This window comes from Antechinus flavipes, chromosome 3, assembly GCF_016432865.1.
Source record: "Antechinus flavipes isolate AdamAnt ecotype Samford, QLD, Australia chromosome 3, AdamAnt_v2, whole genome shotgun sequence".
NCBI classification, from domain to species: Eukaryota; Metazoa; Chordata; class Mammalia; order Dasyuromorphia; family Dasyuridae; genus Antechinus; species Antechinus flavipes.
Window position 1 is genome coordinate 155,000,989 of NC_067400.1, and position 13,284 is coordinate 155,014,272.

Here is a 13,284-nt window from a genome sequence, read left to right on the forward strand (position 1 = left end):
AATGTACATTAGGAAAACTAAGTATATGAAAATGCATATTACGCAGAGTACAAAATAGTTGTATAAACAACTTGTATTAATCCATCCTTTAAGAGTTAAAATAATTCTGGAAAAGGCTCCAGGGTTGAACTTCTGTGGAGGTTTGTATGGAGGTTATGAAATACAAAGATACAAATTATAAAGTAGTGGTGATGATACAGATATGGAAGAGAACATAGGTTTATCAAAAAATCTAAGTATATAGAAATTATCAATAATTAATGTTAATGGTGCCCAAAAAGAAGTTAACTAATTCAATTCTAGCACCAGTATTGTTTTTTTCAGAAGATAACCAATGTTACTCTCTTACTAGAAGCATTCTTTTGGAGGACAGACAATTTACAAAGAAATAGCAGATGGGAAAAGGAATATAAGACAGAAGATAGAAAAAATATAAAGAAGCTAGCACTGAAAGTGTTGGAAAAATAAGAAAGAGAGAGCAGAAACTACTTTCTACTCCCTAAATATGTAAATAGCTTCACCTATTTGTTTTTGTATTTGTTAGGCCTAGAATTCTTCCTTTCCTTTCACTCATCTGAAATTTCAAAAATTCTCCAAGAACTGTACAAAACACTGTCTTTCTCTGGAAGCCTTTTTTGATAATTCTAGCCAGGAGGGATTTCTCTTTAGTCTGAGTGCCTAAACTGGTGGGTGTGTGAAAAAGCTCTGATTTTAGTTTATGAGAACTGGGTACAAGTCTCAATTATGACACTCTAATATGATGGAATGTATATGATATAATGTATGTGATATATGATATGATATAATATGATACAACATTGTAACATGTGATATGTAACAATATAACAATATAATGTGCAAATTAAAAATATCCCACCTATGATAAAAGACTGAGGCAGAGTTCTGAGCCAATGTCTCTTTATTAAAGGGCCACCTTGACAAGGAAAAACAAGTGTAGAAGGCTTCTAGTTACATTCTTCTGATTGAACAAGTGAACTTAGACTGTATAGCTCAGTTCTGGGACTTAATATATAAAATTTTGATATGAGTCTATCAAACTGATTATATTGATTAGAATAGAGTAGGGATTATTTCTCATAATAACATTAGAAAATATAATTCATATAATGTAAAATAATGTAATTTAATAACAACAACAATATTAAAATTTACATAGCACTTTCAGGTTTGCCAAACACTTTATATATATTTCATATGATCCTTATAACAATAACAACTCTGGGGGGTAGATGATATTATTATCCCCATTTAATAAAAGTATAACCATGTGGTAAGTTCATCAGTTTGAGCCCTCACCTATAAAACAGGAAGAATAATTCTTGTACTACATGTTTCATAGGGAAGAAAACATTTTGTTTATTTAAATAACTACCTAAATATGAGTTTGTATTATTTCAGTCTTTTCAACCTTTCTCATATAATTATCAAATTTTATATTGTCAAAGAATTATTTGGTGATTATGTCTTTTTTTCCCTACTGTGCTGAAAGCTCTATTGGAATAGAAGCTATATCTGGCCTCAGACACTTAACACTTCCTAGCTGTGTGACTCTGGGCTAGTCACCTAACCCCAATTGCCTCAGGAAAAAAAGAAGAAAGAAAGAAAGAAAGAAAGAAAGAAAGAAAGAAAGAAAGAAAGAAAGAAAGAAAGAAAGAAAGAAAGAAAGGGCAATTTCAAAAAAGTATACATGTGGTACTGTTTTATTGTAAACAGGGCACACATTACTGGTATCTCTTCTTATTAACACTTTAAAGCAACTGAGGCAGAGGCTTCATTCATTTTTGAGAGTGGAACATCATACACATAACCCCTGCTTAAAATCGATTCTCCCCCACTTCCCCATCTTAACAGAATAATTTCCTATTGCCACTGAAAGGAACTCCAGCAAATGTGTTAGCTTTCTCTTAGTTAATTATCTCCTTTGTTATCTTTGATAATGTAGAAAGTTCTGAGTTCTTACAATTTTATACTCTTGATGAGAAGAGCTGTATCAAGCCAAGTTCAGTTAGTAAAGTAAAGGGCTAGAACCCCAGGGATACAGAGTTGGAGTTATTGCTATAAATATGAGCCTGGGCAAATTACTCTTCCATGCTCTCCCTCTTTTTCAAGTGAGAGATTACTTACTTCACAAAAATGTTGTGGGAGAAATGGCAAGAAAAGCAGTAAAGAATCACTATATAATTAGAGAAACAGAACCAAAAAATGCCCACTGGGTAATCTCAGGTAGGTCACGAAAGCTCATAAACATAGTTTTATGTGTGAGATAGGATGACACTACAGTGAGAAATCACCTGCTAAGATGCCAGTGGATAAGGCCACTGATTAGATTCTAGGACCTTTTTATGCCCACTCCAACTCTTCTTCCCCTTGACAAAAAAACAAACAAACAAACAAAAAAAACAACTAGGGACAAGGGAATCTGTTTTTAGTCAGCTAAAATAAAACCAAGCTACTGTTTTTATTGCTGACCACAAGATATGTACTGGAGTGAAATATTAAGACTTTTTATTGTGCAGTCTTTTAGTTTCCATCTGTAAAAAGAGACTAATTCCTCAGTATTTTTCAATTATATAAATATATTTAAGAATATCTTCATGGTCAGAACATTTTCATTGCATACATTCTACCTTATAACATCTCTATGTCCATCTTTAACCAGTATAATCAAAGTGAAAGATTGATAGCAATTATGTTTAAGGCTTGCAAAACACTTTACAAATATAGGTTTTTATAAAAATCCAAACAATAATCCTGGGAAATAAGTGTTATTATTATCCCTGTTTTATAGAAGAGGAAACTGAGATAGAGGTTCAAGATAGTTTCAGAATTACATAGGCAGAAAGGATTTGAGGCTGTGTTTCAATTTAAGTCTCCCTGACTCTCTGTCTAACACATTATCTATCATACCATCCAGCTCTAGATTTGAGCTCTGGGTTTAAGTATTGGCTCTTTCTCCTATTATTTGTGTGATGTTGGCTAGTCATTTCCTCTCCTGATTCTTAATTTTCTCGTTTGTTAATTTAGGGGTCTAGACTAAATAAATGATCCCTCAGGTCCTTTCTAATTTAAAAATTTATGTAAGACATAATAACATGTGTTTCTTGTTCAATCATTTTTGTCATGTCTGACTCTTTTTGAGCCCATTTGGAGTTTTCTTGGCAAAGACCTTTGAGTGTTTTATCATTTCCTTCTCTAGCTCACTTTTATAGATATGGAAACTTGAGTCAAAAAGGGTTTAGTGTCCTATTCAAGATATGTCTGAATGTCTGAGGGCATATTTGATCTCAAGAACGTCCTTTTGCTCCTGTTGGACAAGAGATTGGTCTGGAAATACATAGTTTATTCATTGTATTACTTAGCTGCCCTCTTATTCTTCCTATTCCATAGTAAAATTCAATTACTTATATGCTCCTTTGGATTTGGAGCTGCTTCCAGTTACTGAAGTAAGTATAAAGAGGGACAGAAGACAAACCATTATGGGCCCAGGACAAACTTCCTCCTGCATTCTAATCTCTGATTCTTTGACTCAGAATTGCACCTTTACCATTAATTTTTTTTAAAAAAATTATTTTGTTTTTCTTTCTTTTAATTGTTGGAATCCTTACTAACTGCTAAGTAATTAGAGTTGATCTAATTTTACAAGAAGTTGTTTTGGCCCCAGACCACAAAAACCAGAAATATATTGGACAGCAGCAGTAACGGCTGACCGACCTATGCTCACTATCTATATAAATGGCCTACCATTGGAAGGATTGGTAGACACAGGTGCGGATCGTACAGTTATTAGAGGTGCCAGTTGGCCCAGTCACTGGCCAAAGATTAAAGCAGATACCTATATGTCTGGAGTAGGAGGATCAATAGCAGCTGAAGTTAGTGCTGCCCCTATGAGATGGACTTTTGAAGGCAAAACAGGAGTTTTTACTCCTTTTATAGTTGAAAAAATCCCCATCAATCTGTGGGGAAGAGACGTTTTACAACAATTGGGGTTAAAAATGAGTACTTCGGTTTTTTAAGCAGGGCTGCTGTTGAAGGCCTGCCAACACTTTCACCTATTCCTATCCAATGGAAAACTGATACACCAGTGTGGATAGAACAGTGGCCCTTAAGTAGCGATAAAATTCAGGCCTTATTAGATATAGTACAGGAGCAGCTTGAACAAGGGCATTTACAACCTTCTCTAAGTCCTTGGAATTCACCAGTGTTCGTTGTAAAAAAGAAATCCGGAAAATGGAGGATGCTCACTGATTTAAGAAAAGTGAACGAACAGATGGAAACTATGGGAACTCTTCAGCCTGGACTTCCATCTCCTACTCAGCTTCCTAGAGAATGGCCTCTTTGGGTTATAGACATCAAGGATTGTTTCTATTCCATTCCTCTGGATAAGGAGGATATGAAGAGATTTGCCTTTTCGGTGCCCAGTGTCAATTTAGCTGAGCCTTATAAAAGATATGAATGGACGGTTTTGCCACAGGGTATGAAGAACAGCCCCACTATGTGTCAAATGTATGTTGCTGCTGCTCTTGCTCCAATATATTTCTGGTTTTTGTGGTCTGGAGTCAGAACCTGGGTGACTATCACGAGGCTGCTTATTAGGATCCTGTATAAGTAAACCTGATGCTACTACGTCTCCTGGGTGATAAGTCACACATTGACTACCTGTATTAGTGACTGGGATATTATCTACACATTTAATGTTTTAAAATAAAGAAAATTTATTTTTTTCTTAATAGTACTTTATTTTTTCCAAGAACAATAAAGGGTTTTCAACAACTATTTTTGTAAGATTTTATGTTTCAAGTGTGTGTAAGGTTCTAAACAAGACATTCAACTATGCTGTATCAGTTTCTTTATATATAAAAGGTTATGATAATTCTTATTTCATAGGATAAGCTAGAAACAATAATTGTTAAAGGTAAATATTTATTTAAAATTTTATTAAAATTAAAGACTAAACTAAGCATATACATAATATAATAATCTATACCTTAAAACTAAAATTATAAAATTAAAAAGCAAAATTATGATTTTTAAATGATTTTTTTAGACAATACAATGTATCTAGGCACACCCTTTACTCAAACTCATGCCTAGCAACAGAGATGAAAGAAAGATAGAGTGAAAGAATAAGGATAAGAAAAACTCTTAAAATAAAATTGGAGACCTTATTAAGAAGAAACTAACATTTTCTCCACAGTCTCTACAACTCTTTCCCTGACCTTCCCTGTCAGACAAGCTCTGCCACACATACCAGGAAGAGTTATCAAAAATGAAAAGTAATCAAATTTAGTTTTAGGATGTGAATAAAACTTTCATTAGAGCTGAAATTTAAAAAAAAATCATATCTTTGAATTTAATCTACACACACTATCTACCATTTTCTTTTCTCATTATTTTTTTCCTGAAGCTTCCCATGGTTCCCTTGGGACTTAATAGATTCTATATAGTTGTTTTCTCTCTCTCTCTCTCTCTCTCTCTCTCTCTCTCTCTCTCTCTCTGTGTGTGTGTGTGTGTGTGTTTAACGGCATATATATTAGTCCATGCCTAGGTTAAGAAATCATTCAGGCTATTAAAAAGGTTGCTTTAGTTTGTAACATTTTATAGTTCTACCCATGTAACCCATTCTTTCATTTAAATAGCTATATCATCCTGTAATACAGTTTAAATGATTTAGTATTTTTTCGAAATCTATGGTTAGAGCTCTGACTTTTTGTGTGTGCCAAATCAAGTTAAATAAGTAGTTAGTATGACCCAAGCATTATTTGTAGTGCTGGGGATATAAACAAAGGTAAACAAGTCTCTGCCTTCAAGGAGTTTATAGTCTAATGGGGAAAAATATTATGTAAACAGCTACGTCCAGACACAAGATACAGATATATAGACATATTTATATCTTGATGATTAGCTATAGATAAATCATAAAGAAAAGGAATGTAAGGTTATTTTTAAAATAAGTTTCTTGAGTACTGGTTTATTCTATTTCTGTCGCTGTCCCAGTCTCTGTCTTTGTCTCTCCATTCTTCCTCATGGGAGTTTATGTACATGCTTTTTCAGTTATAGTTTATAGTTTCCAATAAAATCATTTTTTTAAATGTCCTTGATGTAAGAAATTCTATATGACTTATCCAGAAACACTGAGGGGTTATAACGCTACTTCAAGTTTACTATACCTCTACATTTTTAAAAAAACCTTGATGCATTTTATTTTTACACTATAAATACCTGAAAAATATTTGCAACATTCCACATTTTTGTAAATCCCTATATTTTTCAAATAAATAGAGTGAAAATTTTCATATTATTAACAACAATAATAAAGCTAGCATTTATATAGCACTTTGAGGTTTACCAATATTACTCAGTTTATATCAATATTATCTCAGTTTATCCTCACAACAATCCTTGGAATATAGATGCTATTATATTTTAAAGATGAAGAAACTGAGGCAGACAGAGATTAAGTGATTTGGTGAGGAACACACAGCTAATGAGAGTATGGATTTGAACTTAAATCTTCCTTATTGCAGGCCCAAAGCTTTATCTACTCTCCCATTTAAATTCTGTGATATGCTATTTTGAGGAAAGACAAGTGAAATAAATGTCAAATTAATAGCTATCTTGTTATATCATGAATCACACTAAATAAAGGAATATATGAGGAAGAAAAAACTCAACTGTGTTTTGATAGCAAGAAGAGTCCTGCCTCACACATAAAGAAAACAATGGAGAAAGGAGAGGAATGTTATCACACTTCTTTTCAGGCAAAATAATCATGGATAGCAGCCAAAAATCAGGACTGAAGAAAGGCAGAAATAGAAGATTACAAATTGTGCGAACTACTGTGATATGGTATAAAGTCTTCTTGGTTTGGAATCAAGTTTTAGTTACAGTCATATTTCTGCAACTTAATATTTATGTAATATTGGAAAATTCACTTTACTGTTCTGGATTCTGGTTTCTTCATTTGTAAAATGAAAGATTTTAAATTTTTCTTCCAACTCTACATTTGTGATTTCTTGAATTATGTGAAATCATAATTTTAAGTTTATGGATGGTTCTTGGATAGACGCTAAGTCAAAAACAGTTTTGGTTCTTGGAAAAGAGATTTGGGCATCAAGAAATGTGTAAACTAGGTTTACCTCCATTTATGCTTGTGTAAGTTTCAAGATAAAACTTTCAACTATGCTGTGTAGTTTTGATAACAGCCTTGGTTCTTATTTCATAAGATGATCTGGAAACGATAACAGCACAAGTGTTTTGTAAGTAAAAAATAATTATTTTGTAGTATAAAGATTTATGTTTCCATCAAGGTCCTTCTTCCACCCATGAAGATTGTAGCCCACTCTATATCCTAGTAATCAAAGAATCAGAGGTGATTTTGTCCTTCATTCTCAAAGAGGACCAAAATGATATTACTATGTTAGGGTCAAGTTACAGTGTGTGTGACTGATCAAACCAACACAGGTCTGAAATACTCACAGATTGGGCACAAATAATCCATGTGAACAGGTGGAATGGATTTTCTAATTTTTTGCATTTCCTTTCTTTTTTGAGCTACTTCAACTTTGCTTTGCCCATAAAACATGGAACCTTCTCTAAAGAGGGTACACTGTGTAGGGAAGTCCTTGGATAGTGTCTTCCACATCATGCAATTAATTCTAAAATTCTTGAGAGAGAACTAGAGAGTGTCCTGGTATGGTGTGTATGTGTGAGGCAACTGGGGTAAGTGTCTGAGGCTGGATTCAGACTTGGATCCTTCTGACTCTAGGATTTATGCTTACCTTTTTATATAAAGAAACTACACAGTATAGTTGAAAGTTTTATCTTGAAACTTACACAAGCATAAATGGAGGTAAACCTAGTTTACACATTTCTTGATGCCCAAATGTCTTTTTCAAGAACCAAAGATATTTTTGACTTAGTTTCCACTGTGATGTCTAACTGCCCATCTTGTACTGCTTTTTTCTGACCACCATTTGAATATTTATTTGCTCTGTGTAAGTCTTTTCTATAATCTAACCATTAAGAATTACTCTGACTGAAAAAGTCATTAATCTTTCCAAATTTTTCTCAAGCCAATATACAACCCTTCTGTGAAGCTCTTCCAGTTGGACAAGATTTGCCTTCAAGATCACTTATTTATTTATTTTTATTTTATTTTTGCTCAGGTAACTGGGGTTAAATGACTTGCCCAGGACCACACAACTAGGAAGTGTTAAAAGTCTTGAGGTCAAATCTGAACTCAGGTCCTCCTGACTTCAGGGCTGGTGCTTTATCCCTTCCACCAACTAGATGCCCCAAGATCACTTCATTAAAACAAGACATCTGAGAATAAAAATATTAGGTATAAGCATAACAAAAATACAGTGGTAATAGAGGAATTCTAATTAAAAAAAATTCCTTTCAATACTGGGACAGCTATGTGGCACTATGGATAGACCAATGGCCCTGGAATCTGAAGGAACTGAGTGCCTCAGACACTTACTAGCTGTGTAATCCTGGGCAAGTCACTTTACACTGATTTCCTGAAAAAACAAACAATTTCAATATTGGAAAAGAGGCAATGGAGAGTTAGATTCTTAGTGGTAATACCTTATGAATTCTTTCTACAGGGATATTTTAGGGACAGAATAAAAGTTGTGCTATTAAGTACCCATTTATCATTCTTGCCAGTCTGCTTTTTAAAAAATCCTTAAGTATGCAAAACTGTCATCTTATCCAGTCAGTCAGCAAGCTTGTAAAGCGTGCAAAATGTCATAGTACGTGCTTGGAGAAGTAACCAAAGAAACAGAAGACCCAATCCAAATTCTTAGACTGTTGAGGCATTGCATCCTGTCACATTAGCATTCTTTGAAGATGTACTTTTCTCTCTCTGGATTTAAGCACACTGAATAGTCTCTTCTTGCAGCTGTCTCCCAAGACATAGAACTTTATCTTCCATTTTCTCTTGAATCTTTTTCTCCTTTGTGCTATTATTTCTTAAGCTTTTCAGCTGGTTCCTGCATTTTCATATCTACTTCTTTTAACTAGTTGCTCTGATGATGCTTAAATGTCACATAAGGGCATGACCAGCGTAGGTCTTGGTACCTGAAACTCACTTCATCCAGCTGAAATTTATCTCTTTCCTCAGTATGGGAGTTTTTTAGGCCCTTTCAACACTCCTATTGAGGGTTTCTTATGGCACAGCCTATATTTGTTACAATATTCTGTTTGCTGTGGCTTCTGCTGATGATTATCTTGAGTTTTTGATCCTGCTAGCTGACAATTCATAATAATTTATATAAGTACATTAATTTGTATGGGGGCACAATGGGGAAAAATTTAAACCACTTTTCACTTTTACATGTACTGTAAAACATCAGATAAATAATTTTTATCATTAATTTCCAAATAAAGAAGAAAATATACCATGTATCTGTAGTCTCACAAAGCAATTGTGACCAAGGCAGCTATCTGAAATCATGTAGAATATTTAACATACAATATAAATTCTAATGGGTTTATTTTCTATAATCTCAACTATCTAGTTTTATGGGAAGTACAAAACTTACATGAGATCAGTGTGAAGATTTTCTTGGCTCATCTTTTTGCTGGAAAGCTATTGAATAAATACCTCATTCTAAAGTCTTACTTTTTTTTTTCTTTTCCATACTTTCTTTAGGAAAATTTGTTCCTTCAAACAACAGCGTTGGTGTGCATAATGATCAGGGAAGCACAGTTGTAAATTAGTGTGCATGAAAAACACATACAAAAAAGGCAGCATCTGATATTATATTGTACTGGAATTTGTTTAGTTTTACTCAGAAGTGGTCCCTGTGCCCAGAGACTTATAGAAAGAAAATGAATATGGAAGAAAGAACACCATTGATTATATAATAAGCACAGATGTTAATATAAAAGTATATTCACATATTCTTATTTATAAATATATATGTATGTATATACATATATATATATGTAATAAAGATTTAGCATAAAGATGATATGAAGTTGATGCATTAATGTAAATCTTTACATAATTATATTAATAATAGTAAATCTTTATAGTTTAAAAATCCACAAATATTTCTGGGAGATTTTGTATAACACTTTTCTGGAACTAAAACCAGTATATTTCCTTTGCTACTTTCACCAAGCTAATTATTTCTGAATTTCAATAACCACAAAGATTATACACATTAAAACCTCAATGACAAGTCTTCAGTTTAATAACAAAATAACTGAAAAATCGAATACAACTTTATAGAGGATTTTTGAAGGTCGCAGATAAACAACAAAAAAGGAGTCCTTAAAAGTTTCCTTTTTTCCTATGCATTAATAAGTCTTTGCATTGAAATCCTTTAAACAAGTCTTGTAATAAAGGTCAGAATCATTAGGGATACTGAAATGAAGGAGATGGAAAATGAAGGAACAACCTATTGAAAATTAGCAACAAGGCTGGTAAAAGAGAGGATCAAGAACATTTTAAATTGTAATAGTGTATGGGTCCATACTTCTTTTAAAGATAGCAGCTGAGAGTTTAGATGTAAGAAATACAAATCACCCCAATCATCTGAGTAAATACATAATTTTAGCTCAATTTTAAGAAAATAATATGAATTAGCAAACAGCAAGCTAGCAATCACTAAGCATTATGAAGAAAACTATGCTAAGAAGTGGGCTAAGCACTAGAAATACAAAGAAAAAGCAAAAACAATCTCTGGCCTCAAAATTTTTGTTATTGTTACATTATTTCTAATTGTGCTTTTCAATGACCAAATGGTTGTATGCATTTGAAAAGGGTCCTTGACACTGTGGGCAAGAACAATTGGTTGTATCCATATAGCTCCCCATTCTCTCAAATACAAAGCATCATGGAGAGCAACTCAGTAGTTAACCAAGAGGTTATTTATTCATGGGATGTAATAGATGAGTTATTTTCAGAGTAATATAGCATACAATCTATTATAATTATATGGTTCAGAAAGCAAGTCTCATTATCAGGAGGCATATTGATTTAACTTTCATTCAACAAAATTTTCTGAGCATTTGATACATGTCAGGATGGGAGTTTTATCTGCTAGTAAATTATATCAAACTGAAATACTGAAGAAAATCTCAACACTAGAGAAATTTGAAAGTTAGCTTCAACAGATAAACTTGAAACCCAAATTCTTCTTGTGTTGATTTATTTTCCTGCTACCTAATAAAATCTTACGTTTACAAATGTTAAAAAATCAGTGAGGGACAATGAATACTGGAAAACTCTGTTAAAGTTGGAACTTCAAATTGTTTCTATTATACTTACAGGATAAATACACATGTGAATTAGATTTTTCCTCCATTGGTTGTTCAAAATCTATGTATTTTAATACAGTTCACAAAATGGTAATAGAAAAATACATAACTTAAAAATATAGTCTATAATTGGATTTGGAAAGCTGAGCCTGGTCTGTTAGGCAAGAATAAGTCTCTCTTTGAATATATCTGGATTAAGTTACAGCCAAATGCCAATAGATAAATTGTCAGTACATTTTGGCAAAGTTGCAGAGAATTTATTTTATATTTACTTCAATGACACTGAGGATGTTCTGGACTGTTATTATTCTGACCAAGATTTTGGTTGTTGCTGCCACTGTTTGAGGACTATTGAAAGAAAACAAAACAAAACAAAACAAAATACCATTTTGTGTCCCTTCATATTCTGCCCAGCATGCCATCTTTTGAATAAATAAAAAATAAATTCATTTCATGCCAAACCTTTTCCTCTTAGTGAATGCCAGTACAACATTATAAACCTGGACAAAAGACCAAATGAAGGATTAAGATGTTCAGAGATTAGTCTTCAGGTAACAAAAGTTACTGGTCCTACTAAAGATCAGAATGTCAAGGTAAGAGATGTTGCATTAGGTTTGCTCTTGGTTCTCAAATCAACAGTATGAAGGTTTCATTGTGCCCAGAAACTTGTTTTTTATAATTTAACCCCAGAATACCTTCACCCTGTTCATTTCTGACCCTGGAAGCCATAAATATATGGTGTCTATAAAGAAAGTTAGACATGGAATAATTCTCTTTCTTGTTAACAACAGGAATAGTCGCAGATAATTATGTAACTTACCTCTTGGACAAAATTTCAGATATGATATATTATTATAGTGAATTGGAGAAAGGTTATAAACCAATAATTACTCAATGCAAATAAATGAAAAAGACAGGTATTTAGGATTACCATTGATTAAATCAAGTCTCATTTCAAAGTGCTGGAAAGTTTTTTTAATTGGTTTCTCTCTTCTCTCCCTTCCCCCCACTCCCAGTTGAAGCTAATCTAAAAAGTAAGAAATCTTTGTTCAGCTCTCCAGGTTTTCAAGTGCCTAGAATAGGAGGACAGACATTTTCTTGGTTCAAGGGACCACTATTTATGACGATATATGAAAACAATTTACAATTTTTGCACATACATCTATGTACCTATTGCACAGCTTAATTTAAAAAACCTAAAAGACTTTTGGAAAACATAATTCCTTTTGATAATTAGAACCATGTGTTGTTTTATGACTCCATATAAACTAACATTCATGAAAGTACAAACTTTAATTTGGCTCACTAGTCTACAAACTTGAAGATTACTATTAATTAAATAATTTTTTTAAAAGGGTGAATTTTGAAAGTTATCAAGAGTACTGAAAATAAAACATAAATCAAAAATTTTAACTCCTATGGCTACATTATGCATATCAGAAGGGAAAGTTAGTCATTGAATATCCCAAAATATTTTAGAGGTTCTCACATTAATCATAATGTATCTTAGCAATGTTTTTTCAACAGCATTTCATTTTTTTTTTCTGTGAGATGTGAAAAAGGTTAAGCCAGGACTCTATTATTCAAAAGAGTTTTCTCACATTTATAAATAAGAGCTCTTAAGGGATAGAGCTAGTAAAATATCCAGACAGTATTAAATTGAGGCTAATTTACTTATTGTCCAATATTTTCCACATAATGGAAAATTTTAAATGAGTTAATATCTCTATTTATTCCACCTTTCTGTTATTAAAAATAAGAATAATACAACTTTTCTACTTTTTCCTAGCTAACAGTCCAAAGTAAAGATCTTAAGAATATGTTCATGTTTCTCAGTGTGACAGATGTCCTGCACAGAGTCCAAACTAAAGAATTATTTAATAATAGATAATGTGCTCCAAATATCCATCACAGATATCAGCATGCTAATAGTACCAAGTATATCAAATGATTTACCTGTAGCAAAAGAAGTGCATCTGCAATGGAAAC

The 13,284-nt window shown here is 32.8% G+C and overlaps 1 protein-coding gene across 2 annotated transcripts in view; it reads right to left on the reverse strand.

Annotated features, from left to right (window-relative positions):
- Window positions 1–13,284, reverse strand: part of NALCN (sodium leak channel, non-selective) — a 513,455-nt gene that overhangs the window by 144,335 nt on the left and 355,836 nt on the right. The window lies entirely within an intron of this gene.